We start from the raw sequence: 11,461 nt of genomic DNA, 5'->3' as shown, positions 1-11,461 counted from the left end.
TTTTTAGAATGATGCACGTGTGAGTTATGCCATTCCCTCAGAAATTTCAGAGATAAGAACCGTGAGAACAGAGCAACCGATTTCCTTCTTCTTCCTTTGTGAATTTGATTTTCAAATTGCCGTATCTTTTGATCCGGTTATCCGATTTCGATTCCGAAAGATGTTTTGGAATCCTTGCAAGAAGACTTCGATTTGATGTAAGTTTTTATGTCTTTCATAATGGTTTGGGATGTCGAAATTGACAGAGATCGGATGTGATTATGAATTGATGTTGTTGAGCTTGTATTCTTTGTTCTATCGGATTCGGGTTGAAGAATGGATATTGATTATGTTCTTATGAATTCTCAGCAAGTATTGCAACGTTCCTATATTATATTCTGCTGGTTTTGAAGCTTATACAGCTGATATGAATGTTAGAATTGACTTAGTTGAGTTTGGGATCGCCGAATGATACCGATATGCCGTCGAACTTTTGATTTGAAGTGTTTTGCTATCTTTTGCTCGAGCTGCTATTGAGCTGAGTATTAGTTGATATTTTCTTGGTTGTTATGCTATGATTTCAGTTCATAAACAGGGCAAGTCAACTTGAGAATTCCGACTACAAAACCGATAGAAGAAAGAACAAGATTTTGACAAGCTAGAAGACATCTTAAACATCTCATTTGAAAGGTAAAAGTGAACTATTATTCGATGGGGATTACAACTCGAGATGGTTTGTATCGAGTTCCCTAAATCACATACTTATTTGCTTAATTGCTTTTATATGCTCTTCTATGATTTGGTGAATGAGTCTTTGAGGTTAACGAATGCTTTTATGATGATATATGTTGCATTCATCTTGCAAGACTTATTCCTTGATTTTGAAATGAACGAAAACGTAGGATTATATATGTATGGCCTGGGTGGTTGACGTAGCCTAGCGTCTGAAGTGCATATATAGTGGCTTCAAAGTATAGAGAAGTAGGATAAGTAGCCCCACCTCGATCGAGAGAGTTGGTGGTTAGCTATGATATCTTCTTCTTGGGATCCCAACCGACGAAATGAGAGAGTTCTTGAATAAACCTTGTTTTGAAAACATGCATTGTTTTATTTATATCATGAGCCTGATATATGTTGTATATGCATGTTTAGTTGCTTTTACTGGGAAATGTATTTCTCACCGGAGTTATCCGGCTATTGTTGTGTTGTATGTGTCATGGCAATAGGCGGGAGTGGAACCGGGCAAAAGCGAACTTGAAGAACAAGGGATGAGGAGAATAGAGTGATGATCCGGATTAGAAGTCAAGTTTGTTGTCAACTTTATGTTCAGAACAAGAGTGGATGTATGAACTTTTGGAGTTGAGTTATTGTCTAGAGTTTCTACTCTTTGGCTTTGTATTATACCTTGAACTTATAGTGTAAACTCCAATTTGAGATATGTTTATGCTCTTGTTAATGACTTCATCTACCTTGTCTATTACATGTTGGATGTTGTATGAGATTTCTTAGACATGGTATAGATGATTGAGAATGTTTTCTAGGCTGAGAAAAGGGTGAGATTTGCTGTAAATTTTTCTGCCCAGGACCGCGCCCGAGCTGCAGAAAAGAGTAGCTCGCGCGCAGCCCCGAGCTGTACCTCTGTTTTGAGTAAAACAGGGTGCGCTCGCGCGGCACTTTTTAGCCGCGCGAGTGCAGCTCATTTTAAAAAAAATTATTTTCTTATCCTTTTCTTTATAGCTTAATGATAGATTTAATTCATGTATTATGGATTAACTTTGAGATTGAGAGATTAAAAATTGGGTCATCACAACTAGGTTATCACAAGGTGCCAAACTAAGATGCTTGATGGTAAAAGTGACATTAGCCCAACAAGCTGGTTCAGATAGCCAAATATTATATGTTTTGAGTGTTGCACCAAAACACGAAACCAATACAGAAAGAATCCAAAATAATATTATCAAGTTATTTGACCATGTGTTAAAACAAATAAAATATCCAAATTAGGTATGGTAGAAACAAACGTGAAGCCTTCCTTTTGAGTATGAGATATGCTCAATATTATGTCCTAATAAATAAACACAAATATATTTGTCGGGGATTAAGATAAGAGCCTACGCACTTGGACATAATTGGGCTATATACCTTACCATCGCAAATATTGGGTCTTTTTTTTTTTTAAGAGAAAGAATCTTGTAATATTATTAATGAAGTTCAAGAGTTCATTACAAGACTATTCAACCAAAGAGGAAGATTTCTGAACTCCCAAACAAAAGGAGATGGGAAAGAAACAGCAAAATTTGCAAATCTTGGGTCATCTTCTTATAGGCACATATCCAGTTAAAAGGAAAATTGCATATATCACCCTTGTGAAATTTCGGGATTGCTGATAATCCCCTATGAAATTTTTTTAAGCTAATAACCACCTGCGATACTAGATTTGTATCATATATACCCTTTTCAGCTAAAAAATGACGAAAATATCCCTACTTAAATAAATAATTAAATTAATTTTGTTTTATAATTATATATTTAATTGAATAAAATAATCAAATTTTAGTTAAACGACTATGAAAATTACATATAATTATTTTTTTATTAATATTTGTTATACACAAAATATATTTTAATAGTAAATTTTATTATTACATTAAATTATGTAATAAGTTTAATTATTTTTAAATATAATTTAATATTTAAATTAATTAAAGTGATTGTATAAATAAACTTAATTGAAAATATAAGTTAATGCATTGGTGTTTTCATTTAAATCTTCAATAAAAGGTGATAAATTAAAGACTTCATAAAAGTCAAAGGGAATTTTCATCTTTTTTAGCCAGAAGAGGTGTGTATGCTACAGATCTAGAATCACAGGGGACTACTAGCTCAAAAAACTTTCATATGGAGTTATCAGCAAACCCGAGATTTCACAGGGATGATATATGTCATTTTCCCTAGATAAACAATAGACTACTTAAGACCATTCGTACATTCATATTATTATTTCCTTCCCGACAAAAAATCATATCACATGATAGTAAGGGAGTGTTTGCAATAGATTGTGTTTTTGTAGAAGTGATTAATTTATAGATTATAAAAAAGTTAAGAAAAATCAAAAGTTAGTAGTGTTTGAAAACAAATGTGAAAATCTAAAAATCAAATTTTGGTAGTGTTTGATAAATAAGTTATTAGAGTGATTTTAACAATGACCTTCTTATTAGAATCACTTTTGGAGAATCATAATCATCACATGGCTAGCTTTTGGATTTTAATTAAGTTAAGTATAAGCTAACACATAATCTAGGTTTAAAAAACACACAAAAATGATTTTTTTAAGCCAAAAGCTAACAATCACTTTTTTTTAGTGATTGCAAACACTCCCTAAAGTATTATACCGAAGTCTGAGGGCCTTCACTTTATAATTCCAGCAAAGATAATAATTTCACAGCTATATAAATTCCAACTCTAATTACCATATGATAAGTGAGTTTAAACTTGCTAGAAGGGAAATCACCCATTAACTAATTGGCGTAGCAGCCAATCAATTAAACCAACAGTCTTGATAATAACATATTTATTTTGGATGACAAGTGGCCAGTTCTTTACTATCATATTTTCCTTTTCCAAAAGGATACGTGTGCAAATACACCACTCTATATATGCCCTTAGGTCAGAGTATATCCTAATATGTCGACGGTTTGCATGATTTTTATAAACCACAATCTCAAGATTACTTTTATATGTATCTCAGTGAGCCAAAGAGTGTCACAAATCCTAGGCGCAATCAGCGAAGCTTGCAAATAGCGGCCGACATATTCACAATACGTAGCATACTAAACAAAAACCCGATTGTGCTATATATGCGAACGAAACCCAGAGGACCTGCATTCTTGCGCACCAAAATTAGTATCATAAGATACCATTATGATCTTTATTCCGAATTTCAAGCATAACTTTTAGGCTCCGCTTGGATTGAAGTATTTCAAATCCATGGATTTCAAATGCATTTTTGTTGTTTAGAGAAGTAGCACCACAAACATCAAATCCACTTTTTTATGTTTATATAGTAATTCATGGTAGTTGTGATGGATTTCAAGTTCATCCAATAAAGTGGTGATTTAAAATCCTTTTTACTCCATCTAAGTAATGTGTAAATAATTAAGCTATGAATTTGAGATTTTTCTATGTTTCATTGTTAACACTAAAATTATAATCGAAATCCATTGATTTCAAATCCTTCAATCCAAGCGCAACCTTAGAAACTTTAAGCAAACCTATGTAAGCATCATCAAGATATTTTTATATCCTAGTTATGTACTAGCCACTGAACCAATATTCATTAATAGGCTTTAGTTTCCAGAACCCAAGTAATCCACACATATTTAGAACCACAAACTTGGTACTTTTTCCTATATATTCATGAGATTACATACACATAAGATCAACAGAAATGGATTTCACATGGTGAAATATTTTCAAGTATGATGAATATTCTTCCATATCCCACACGTAATACCAGCATATATTTTAGGTGATATGGTGTATCCACATTTTCCAAAAACATTAGTTAATGTCTTTTTATCCATACAAATGAATTTTCATCACATAACATGTGATATGATTTGGAGACAGAAAAACTTATCTTGCAAGGAAGGACGCTGGAGGATATTTAGGACTCTGGAGGATATTTCAGGTGGTGTTCTGGGTGGTGACGGGCTTTGTGATATAATTAATTTGGATAATATGCAACTCTTTCCGAGGATCTTCGTTCAACCTCGAGAAACGAATAGCCCCCTTTCTTTTTTTTTTTCTTTTTTTCTTCTTCTCTAAACATGGGAATAAATGATGTTCCTATAGACGACGCCAATTGATGCTTTTAAAAAAATTTCATCAAATAAATTACCTTGACTTGTAATCACGAATCAATTTTTTCAATATGAATGATCCCAAAATATTTCTGTCTATCAAAGAAAACATGTGAGATGGCTCGCATGAAAGCGAATCTATTCCGACGCTCAAGTCAGTATAGGATTCAATAGAAGGAAAATTGTAAGTATAGAAAATAAATGAAAAATGTATAAAAGACATATGTGAGATGTGTAAGAAAAATAGTTAGATGTTATGAAAAAATATCACCTTCTCTTATAATAAGGGTTAGAGATCTCTTATTAATTTATAGGAGATTTCTTATTAATTTATAGGAAGACAGTCTCAGTCCATGTAAAATTTTAATGCATAAGTCAACTAAAATTATGGATATCTATGCAATATTATGATATATCTCTAAAATATAAATAAAGATATGATATGATTTTTATCATATCATCAAATGTCATTGCAAAATATTTTTCCGACTGACTTCTCCTATTTTTGTTTGCCCGGAAATCTTTAGTTATTGGTTAATGAAACTGTCAACTAATTGTGGTAGAGCTGCATACATTCGCTCCAATTTAGCTAACGATTTCCATCTATAACCAAAAAAAAAAACAACAATTAAGTTCGCACGATTGATCGAGCTTAATTAAAATATATTGTACTAGAATTGATCTAAATGAGATGAGGCAACACATAGTCAAAAAAGGTAAAAGAAAAGAAAACGAGCTAGACTAAATATATTTTTGTCAAATCCTATTTAATTTATAGCATAACCAATTTATCATGGATACTGTACATATTTTTTATTTCAGTACATGTAATTTTTTTTTATCAAGCACAAGTAATTTTATAAAATAAAAACATAACATGAGATTAAGAACATATATTTATTTGCAATGGGAAATGGGTGGACCAACAGATGTTTTGGATAAAACATTTTTATTGAATGGGGGGGTACGTATTCAGGCACAGATCGAGGTTTTGTTGGTTAATTTGTCCAATAATTAATGATTTAGTGGATGCATGTTGTAAGGGAAAGGAAGCAAAAGTGACGTACAACACCAATAATATTTAATTAATGGATATTCAAGCAGTACTTCTCCTTTCTTTAGGAAGGATAGATGATTAAACTACAAACAAGTAATAAATGCAGATGCTACATGCATCATACATTCAGTAGTACATATTATTAAACACACAGATGTAGGAGAAGAAATATATATTTTTGGTAATGCTTAAATGATGAAATGAATGCACCTAAGGAGGCTTTGATCAGTACTTCGCCAGTGGGGGTTGTGACAACGGTTCCATCGGTGACAATCGAAGCTCGGAGGGTTCCGGTGCTTGGGAGGAGCGTGCAGTTGTCCACGGGAAGCTTCAGCGTGGCGGAACAAGGCAATACGGAGAGATCAAATGTGGGAATTCCACTAGGAATATTCAATGTTGCGTTGACAAGTCCATTAGCATTTGTTAATACAGTGACGATGCTAGAATTTATGAGGCGGGGGCAATCGAGGGTGACGTTCGTCCCCACGAGGGGCGCACAAGTCTGGCAAGGCTTGGCGATGTCAGAGCAGGCTAGGAGGCTGGACACCTGAACACCGGTGGCGATATATATTGTGTGTGGCCGGGCTAGAGATGGAAGCACCGATGCTGCGGACAGGAGGAAGACCAGGAAGACGGAAGGGGATGCCATATATATGTATGTATGAGGAAATAAATAAATAAATAAAACTCGAAATCAAGCAAATGGTGATAATCCCATATATGATCATATGTGTCTTGAAGGAGGCATCTATTTATAGCAAGGCGCGCGATTCTTGTTTATTTTACTTCTCATTTCCCAATTCTCAAGTCAACTTTATTTTGTACGTAGCGCGGTACAACATATATAATTAACGAACCCTTGCAAAATGAAAAATAAAAAAAAAATACAACGTTAATGCTATCAAATTTATCCATTTGAGTATTTAAAAGAAAAAATTCTAGTTGAACAACTAGCTAGCTATAACTCCTGTTAGATATATAAAAGTTTACTTCAATATATATATATCTATACTATATAATATTGTTTTGATCTCACCGCGCACCCTAGTATGCAGGATTTTTGTGAGTGACGTTTTAATAGATTTTTTTTAGAAACTTAACGACGCTCACAAAAATCCTACACAATAAAGCGCGTATGATCAAAAGTAATAATATATATCTATAGGGAAAATTTCATTTTTGGTCCGATATGTTTGTCACATTGCGATTTCAGTCCTTTATATTTTCAGATTTCAGTTTTAGTCCGCTATCTTTATTGTTTTGGGGATTTTATTCTTTTTTCCGACGTGGCGATGACGTGGCACCAATTTAGTGCTGATGTGGAGTTGACGTGTACAGTGCCACGTAAGCATTTTTGAATAAAAAGGACCAAAATTGCCAAAAATCGAAACATAAAAGACTAAAACTGAAATATGAAAACATAGAGGACCAAAATCGCAAAGTGACAAACATACCGGACCAAATTTGTAATTTTTCCTATATTGCAAATTTGGTCTGGTATGTTTGTCACTTTGCGATTTTGGTCCTCTACGTTTTTTGGGATAAAAAATCATCGCTAATTTTAAATTAGCGACGAATTAGCGACTAATTTTTAATTCGTCCTTATTTGCTTCATCGTTAGTTGTTAACGACGAAATTGAAAAACACGTCGCTATTAGCGACAATCTTCATATGCAATTGCGTCGCTAATAGCTACGATCTTCATACACAATTGTGTCATTAATAGAGACGATCTTCATATACAATTACGTCACTAATTGCGACACTTTTAATATCTAAATTTCGCTAATAACGACAAAATAAATTTTTAATTTTGTCGCTATTAGCGATGTTTTACAATAATTATTGTCGCTAATAGCGACGTTTTATAATAATTATCGTTGCAAATAGGGACGAATTTTGTTTCTGAACGTCGCTAATAGCGACAAACAAATTAACATTTTTTCGCTATTAGCGACACATTTTGTTCATAAACGTCATTTTTTATTAATTTTATAGTTATGTTGCATTTCTTCGTCCTCGTCATCATCCTCATGCCCAACTCTGTACCCACCATATACAATAAGTGAGTTGACCACTACAATAAGTGAGTTGACTTGTACATGATGGGCACGAAGTTGGACATAGTTGTTGGGCAGCATAACAAAACTCATATATATATATATATAGTGACTTGTACATGGTGGACACGGAGTTGAGCATAGTTGTTGGGTAGCATAATAAAACTCTATATATAGATATTTATATATTTACATACCTACTGGAAGAAGGCGGCGGCGGCAACCATGGCAGCGACGACAAATCAACTAAAAACACATTAATTTGTAATTTTCAAAATAAACAAATTTCATTTGCAATTGCATGTATATATATATATATATATATATATATATATATATATAAATTATGCTACAATAATTAACACAAAATTAAAATCACTTACGAGGCAGAGGACGGCGGTGGGAGCAGAGGACGGTGGAAGGAGGGGCAGGCGGCCGAAAGAAAGCAAAATTTCACACTACAAACACACTTCAAACCAAAATTTTCAATAATATTCACATAAATTTGTAGATATATATATATATATATATATATACACAAAATATTTACGTACATATATATATATATACCTTCTACATAGGCGATGGTGGTTAGCGGTGTGGGGCGGCAAAGGGCGGGCTTGGGGCGGCGATTGGGGATGGGTGATGGGAGTGGGGAGAAAACTCAAAAATGGAAGAAGGAAATAGTGTGAAGGCTAGGGTTTGAAGTGTTTATTATCTCAAGATTAGCGACGGATTTTTTTGAGACCGTCACTATTAGCGATGGTTGTTAATTAATTTGTCGCTAATAGCGACATTTTTGTATGAAAATGGTCGCCAAGAGCCCCTATAATAAATAAAACATCGCGACTAGCAAGGTTTTATTTATTTGTCACTATTAGCGACACATAAACATTTATTGTCGCTAATAGCGACAATTTAATCTTTTTTGTCGATAATAGTTACGGTTGATAATGGTTTAGACACTATTAGAGACTATATTTAAGACTTTGTTATTAGCGACGCATAACAAATATTTCATCGCAATTAGTGACAAAAAAAAAATTAGTCGCAATTAGCTACGTTTTATCATTAGTTAGTCTGTAATTTTAACGACAAGTATTTATGTATGTCGTTATTAGCAAAAAAATTTATGGTGTAGTCGCTAATGTGATTACGTACACTTTTAGAGACGGCCTATTTTGTTTGAAGTTCGTACTAAATAGCTGTGAAGCCACGTTTTTGTCATAGGCAGGAATTGTAACAGCCACATTGAGTATGCAGATTAATGTTGCATGTATCAGCCAAGGATTGCAACAGCTAGAAACCAAGAGGTTGTAACAGCTGAAATAATGAGGAATCATGGCTGTTAATGAACATTATTGGTCATGAATGAGGAGACCCTTCACCTGTTGATTTTTTTCTATAAATAGTGGCAGAAACCCCAAGGAAATCACACAAAATTCGAGCACCACCACTCCACATTTCGGGTTTTAGCTCTGTCATTCGAAGCAGCATAATTCTTGCAGACTTCTGTCCAAGTATTGAGCAGAATTTCTGTCAAGGTTGGAGCAGAAACTCTGTCCAAATTCGAGCATACTTCTTGTTCCAGTTTCAAGCAATCATCTACAGCAAGGCTAAGCCAAGAAGCTGACCGAGGTTGATCTAAGAAGCAGTGCCAAAGTTGATCAGGGAACCGCATTTTCTGTCCAGAACCAAGCAACTCAAACTTCTGCACGATTTGTTATAAATCGAATACTGTAAGAGGGCTTATACCTATATATGTTTTAAAAACGTTCATGATCTTGTTTGTGAAAGTTCAATCGTACATCTCTTGTTTCATATGTCTTTGAATTATGTACAAGTTATTCCATGAAACTCCTTGTTATGCACTGTTAGAAATCGACTTAAGAAGTGGTAAAGAATTCTGAAAACATGATAAGATATTATATGGCCCTGATGCGGTGGGTTATAATAACCGTTTATGGCCTCGCCCCCTTAGAGGAGTAAAAATTAGGGACTGATCAGTAGCCATGATTAACGAGATGAATAACAGTGCTATGTCTAAGTTTATGTTCCATTCATGATATGTATTGATGCTCAGTTTCAAGTTTTGCCTTGTCTTGATTTATGTTGCGACATGTGTTGGAACATGCTCCCTTTGAACTCCTATATATATGTATATTCAACTTTTGCATGTACGATTGGCCCCCTCTTGCTGAGTGTTTCCCAAAACACTCATCCCCCTTACTTCCCTTCCCAGATACCGAAGAGCAATTGGATGATGATGAGCAACACACTTTCTGGGGTTGGTGATCAAGTCTAGAATGATGAAAATGCTAGCAGTCTTACTAGTTTTATTATCTTTTATATTTCGTTTCCGCTACTGTTATGTTTTGATATTGTAAAGACGTTTATGGATTTGTAAAAGACTGGTTGAAGGCTATTTTTACACTACAAGGCTTGTTGTTTTACGATTTAAAATTGTTAACAACGCCGATGCTACGTTCCGATCTCGGGGCGTGACAATAGCGACGAACATCAATAATTAAATTTGTCGCCTTCATTTTTAGGGACAAATATTTTGTTTTAGTCGCTAAATTCAGCGACTAAAATACAAGAATTGTCGCTGAATTTTAAAAATTGGAATTAGCAACGTAGTTTTAAAAATTTGTCGCTAATAGCGATGGTTTGTTACAAACTCTCGCTAATTTTAGGAACACGTTTTCAAATTTCGTCGCTAATTGTCGTGTTTTCTTGTAGTGTCATTAGTTTGAAATTAACGACGATTTTGTGAAGATTACGTTAACCTTCCGGTTTTCTGTCATTGAAAACATCGTTTTTTTATTAAATCGTTGTAAATATATGATAGGTATCATTTTTACGTGTATTATTGTATCGTTTTGGTAGTTTTTTTGCATGATTTTGTGTTGTTAAGGTCATTCGTATTTAGTTATCGAATATTTGTTGTATTTGGAACACTAATGATTTTTTATTGGTTGTAGGTAAAATGGAAAAAAAAAAAAAAAACAGCACTAGGAATGGAGCATGAAAGTCGGAAGAGAAAGAGAAGAGGAAGACAACACATGGTGCGCCCCAGCGCCCTTTATATGTGCCCTAGCGCGTCCAAGACAAAAATTAAGAGTTGGGACAGAAGTATGGCGCGCTCGAGCGCGCCTACATAAGGAAATAAGAGTCGAGACAGAACCATAGCACTCAAGCTTGCAGACGCGATATGGAAAAAAAATCTGCGCAGAATTTTTGGGCCAAAACAGCAAGGATTGATGAAATTTTGAGGTTCATATAAAAGATTAAAAACCTAAAAAGAGAGAAAACATAGAGATTGAAGGGAGAAGCGGCGGCCATCAAGAAAAAGAGAAAGGAACGCGAGAAGAGGGCCACCACATGAAGAACTCAAGAAGAATCAAGAACCACAAACTCTAGTTTTCTCATTTTTCTTTTCTATTTGTTGGGATTTAGGTGATCCTAACCTCAAAACTATATTTTGATTTCTTTTTGAAAAT

This window comes from Henckelia pumila, chromosome 2 (assembly GCF_033568475.1).
Source record: "Henckelia pumila isolate YLH828 chromosome 2, ASM3356847v2, whole genome shotgun sequence".
Taxonomy (NCBI): Eukaryota; Viridiplantae; Streptophyta; class Magnoliopsida; order Lamiales; family Gesneriaceae; genus Henckelia; species Henckelia pumila.
This window is presented reverse-complemented; position numbering follows the sequence as displayed.